Source organism: Meriones unguiculatus, chromosome 3 (genome assembly GCF_030254825.1).
Source record: "Meriones unguiculatus strain TT.TT164.6M chromosome 3, Bangor_MerUng_6.1, whole genome shotgun sequence".
NCBI lineage: Eukaryota > Metazoa > Chordata > Mammalia > Rodentia > Muridae > Meriones > Meriones unguiculatus.
The window spans coordinates 79,551,726-79,557,188 of record NC_083351.1 but is presented as its reverse complement, the minus strand read 5'-3'; the positions used below and the strand labels follow the sequence as shown (position 1 = coordinate 79,557,188).

At 36.8% G+C, this 5,463-nt stretch overlaps 1 pseudogene; it reads right to left on the bottom strand.

Annotated features, from left to right (window-relative positions):
- Nucleotides 1–2,560: 2,560 nt before the first annotated feature.
- Nucleotides 2,561–3,244, bottom strand: LOC110540077 (L-lactate dehydrogenase A chain-like; annotated as a pseudogene).
- Nucleotides 3,245–5,463: the final 2,219 nt, after the last annotated feature.

Below are 5,463 nucleotides of genomic sequence, written 5' to 3'. Positions count from 1 at the left end.
TGATTCTCAATCTGGGGCTTGCAGAGCCTTTATGGGTCATATGTCAAATATTCTGCACATCAGAAACTTTTGATTCAGAACAGTAGTAAAATTAGAGTTATGAAATAGCAATGGAATAATTTTACATTCATGGGTCACCATGCCATTAGAAATTGTATTAAAGGGCTGAAGCATTAGAAAAGCTGAGAATCACTGTTCTAGACTGAAATGTGGATCATGGGATTGGTGAGGGCTGGAGATTATTAGATCATTAGGAATACATGATAATAAATAGGAAGTAATTATTTCCACTAATCACCTATATTCAGAAATTCTTTACATATCTTTCTTCAATACTAACAGCAGTGTTTGGATTTAGTTTTGAACTAGCCATACTGGAGATAAAATTTTTCAACTTTCTCCTTGAAGAGAAACTGCATCTACCTATGAGATATTAACATGGAAAATCACCAGTGAAAAATTCCTGGGTGTAAGACAACCACATATTTTAAAGCAAGGCCTAGAGCAATTCTTTGTTGTTGTTGTTGTTGTTGTTGTTTGGAAACGTGGAGTTGATGGATAATGCCAGTGAACTTGAGCATCTGGCCATGCCAGTAATTAAAGTAAGATTGGTCAAAGAGCAGGCAAGCTGCTTTAAAAATACCCTAAAGCACAATTGTCAGCCTATACCTTGGTTTCTAAAAGATCAAAACAAGTTAACATTTGTCTCAATAGTCAAAAGAAGTTTATGTGAAGCAAGTTACACCAACTAATCACTACACACTGAATATTAACTTAACCCATATCAGTGATGTGTACACCATCTGTATGCTTCACACATGTGAATGAGTTTATCATGACAACCATGCAGTTCTCACTAGGGGAAGTCAAGGACTATTATTAGAAATGAAGAGTAGAGCTGGAGGCAAGACTATGAGAAAATAAATATAATAGTCCAAATTCTTTGTTTTAGTCCTGTTTATTTAGGAATCAGCCTCTGTTGTGTTTAGCATGCTAGATTAGCTTCAATAGACCAAAGTTATTGCAAAAATGTTCTCTACAGTCCAGAATTCTAAAGTGCAACCCTCTGCAAAAAGAACTCAGAGGTAGTCACCATATTTGGAAGCTATATAACTCTTAGGAATGTTTTCAAAGTAGAATTATTCCTAAAACATTTTTGGAGAAATACATTAACATTTTTTGTCAGTTAAAATATTTAACTATGTAGAAAGCATTGACAGTCACTTCTGAAACTACTTAAAGGACTAAAACTGAAGTTTCAAATAGAGATAAATATTCTGTCATTAAAACAAACAATAAATAGATTACAGTTTTAAATAAGTTCATGAGGACATTTTATTAAAATAGCTATAAAAAGTTGTGATGAGAAGAGTGAAAGACAAAACAATAACAATAGAAAAATATAGCAATAGTGGAAAGAGCTTTAAAGTCCTTAGCTTGAATAGTAATGAAAAAGAAACAATCCAGAAATCTACTCAAAACACCTGCAATGCTAGAGATTCCGGAAACTATGATAGTACATGGAGAGTGCTCAAGATACAGCAAATGGCTGATAGGCTCATGAAAATGCAGACGGTAGCATCCTACTCTTCCTTCTCTCACCGCCTGACTATTAGGGACTCTCGTTGGCCAGAAAGGAGCTTTACCACTAGACTCAGTGTCAACTTCCTTCATATAGTCACGGAAGAATGTTACAGGACAAAAACGTCTGGCCGGGCAAGCTATAGATGTTTATCCTATGGTTTGTTGCACTGTATATATAAGGGGAGGGAGGGGAAATGATCGAGATGACTGTTTGTGAAGGCACTCCAAGCTTTAAACATGAGATCTGACAGATGCTGATGGGAGTCAAATATTTTAAGTACAGGCTTGGATTAAGTTGTACTCCACTGACAACATTTCCTTGTCCTCACTTTTCTTCATAGCAGTTAAAGAGTATGTATATGTTGGTCTTTGTTTCTAATGTTTGTGATAATTGGTTGTATAATGAGGTTATGGGAAAAGAAACTGCAACTTAGAGTGTAAATAAACACTATTTTTTTATATACTGTTCATATTTATTTGGCGTTTTCATTGGAATGACACTTGGGTAGTTGGTTGCACCATCCATATGCAGATCTTACTTTTTACATAATGCAGTGTATACTACAGACACACATAATACCTAAAATAATGTCCTTTAGAACAGTTATGCACAAATGTACATAATGGACTTATACACTGGAGCCAGGTTATGACTTACTGGAGACTTGCTGGCCTAGGTATATTTGGTGAGGGTGTGCAGCAACAGTGACACAGCAAGGTCCCAGGATCATTGAAGCCTGTACACAATTGACAGTGTGTCTTGGGGACAGTGGGACTGTCACCCTAACCATGTTGCCACTATACAAGTACCAGATAACATCAGGGTAAAGCTGTGGGAATTGAGATTTTTTTCTAGACCACCTGAACCCAACTGCACTAGCCACAGCTCAGATGAAGGGGAGACAGAGTATGGTCTCCATAGAAGCCATGCTGCAGCCTGGACAGTGAAGTGCAAGGACCTGGGGAGAGTTAAGATTTACAGCTTTTTCTGAGTACCCCAGGGTGTGTCTGCACTCTTCAGGCAGGGTTCCTCTTCAGGAGTCAGGCACCATCACAACATCTGAGATTCCATTCTGTCCCAGGACACAAGGGACACTGAAGAAGACATCATCCTTGATCCCATAGAGACTCTTAATCATGGTGGAAATGGGATGCACCTGCCTAAGATTATTATGTTCTCAGCCACATCTGTCAGAGAGAGGGTACTGGTCCAAGATGTATAGCCTTTCACTCTGATGACATCATAGGCACTGTAAACTACCTGCTTTTGAACTCTTTCCACTCGTCCTTGTCTGTGTCAGTGCTCACTTCTGGATTGACATTCTTTAGGGAAATACTGGCAAAATTCTCACCACTCCATACAGGCACACTGGAGTCTCCATGCTCACCTAAAACCCACCCATGACAGCTTAGTGGGTAAATGCCCAGCCTTTCTTTCATCATGCAGTAGAGCCAGTGGAATCCAGATTGCAACCGCTTCCAATGACTCAGTTTTTGGGAAACTTTTCCAAACCACATAGGTCAAGATATCCGCTGGATTGGAAAGAACAAGCAGCTTGCACTTTTGACTGAAATTCACCAACCCCAACAAACATAATCTTGTTCTGCAAGCCTATTCTTCTCTAAAAAGATTCACAATCAGCTGGTCCTGGGATGCCATCTTGGAATTTGAAACTTTTAGGACTACTATTACACAATGTGGGGTGTCGGGCACTCAGTAGTGTGGTCAGGACTCAGCTACAGTAGTTCTAGTGAATAAACAACATTTTAAAATGTCCTCCTATGGAAAAGAGGCCTTACCAGGTCACAGAGGAAGACAATTCAGCCAGTCCTGATGAGACCTGATAGGCTAGGATCAGAGAGAAGGGGAGGAGGACCTCCCCTATCAGTGGACTCGGGGAGGGTCATGAGCAGAGAAGAAGAAGGAGGATAGAATTGGGAGGGGATATGAGAGGGGTCTACAGCTGGGATACAAAGTGAATAAATTATAATAAAAATAAATAAATTAATTAAAAATTTAAAAAGTCCTCCTATTAACAGCTCACATAACTTACAATCAGTATAATATATTGCCTTTGTTTTTATAATGATGAATATAGAACCCAATAGTATAATCAAATTAAATGATTTATAAACAAGCAGATTTTATGGAATCATAAAAAGCATGCATGTTAAATATTATTATTTTAGAATATTATAATTTAATGTGAGTTAAATATTTCTAAAATGGAAAAAACAAATCTAATAGTAATAAAGTATCATTTAGTATACTGTAAGTAGATTTTTCTATAGTTGTACCTCTGGAAAAATGGTGTGAAAATTTGTATCCTACCATATCTACTAAGTAAAACCAAACGAATTGTTTTAAAACAAATGTAAAATGATTCTGAAAGTTAAAGAAGAAAGTAATACTGAACAGTGCCAAAGTGATGTAGGAAAAACATAGCTGTGAATTTTCTGTGGTAATTTGCTCTCCTGCATTGGTGTGGGAAAAAAATGGGTATGAATAGAAATCAAAATGTACTGATGTTCCTTCAAGGAAAGAGTCTTTGAAACAGTTGATTCATAAAGATAAAACCTATTAGATGATAGAATCCTGTAGTCAAATACCATCAAGTAAAAATGTCTTTCCAAATTCAATGCCAAGAAGCCCTGAAAGGAAAGATTGGACTTTAACCTTGAAAGGTAGCATAACTTTCAGACAAGATTCTCCACAGAAAAAATAAAGGCAACCAAATAAGGGCTACACATATAAAACTACAAAATTTATATTTGGAATCACTAACACCCAGAACTTTTGATTATGATTGAATTTGAAAGCAATATATTTAAAGATCTTACTAGGGAAATCACTTGGAGAATGATCTGCCATGGCTATATCTGATCAGGGGTCTAGGTTATCTCCATGCATGGTCCTTGGTTGGAGTATGAGTCTCTGTAAAGACCCCTAGGACCAGGTTTTTTGGTTCTGTTGCTCTCCTAGTGGAGTTCCTGTCACCTCCAGTTCTTTCTATTTCCCCCTTCTTTGATAAAATTCCATACAGTCTGGCTATGAGTCTCAGCATCTGCTTCCATACCTCGATCAGTAGAGGCTTTCAGAGGACTTCTGTGGTAGGCTCCTTTCCTGTTGCCTGTTTTCTCCCTCTTATAATGTCTATCCCATTGGCCTTTCTGAGTGAAGATTGAGCAACAAGCAGAGAACCATCATTTTCCTTAGAAAGAGAATGGTTGACACTGGAATTGATGTAACAAGCCCTCACTGGAACATATTTACACATCCTGCCATTCCAAATAGGCATAATGACAAGGAAGGGTCTGTCATTTTTACCATTGATGAATAGGAAAACAAATATGCAAATAATTGGAAAAATATACTGAGATGATACCTGAATTAGATTTTAGTTTTTGATACCTTGACATATTTTCTTAAGGTAATTGTTATCAAAATCTCAAAAATGTTTTTTTGAATTTTGGGTTTGGTTTACATGTACAAGAAATTACTCTAAATATATTAAATAAATAGAGTACAAATAACTGAAACATAAATTGAAGATAAAAGCTTAAAGTGGGAGGAATTAGTGTCAACTGTCAGCAATCTGGTAAACAACTGAAAGTACTGACAGTGTTGTTCAGAGTGCTTGTTATTGTAGAACCTGTCTGCATTTTCAGCACCCATGTCCAAGTCCAGTGAATCAGATTCCCTCTTCTGGCCCAGCAAGAACATGCACTCATGTGCATATATCCACACAACACAAAAAAATATGACCATAATGGAAAATAATACAAATACCTAAAATAAAAGATAAAAATTGATACCAAAATTATTTTCCTTTATTCAGATGACTTTGAAATAAAAAGTACAACACTTAAATTATTAAA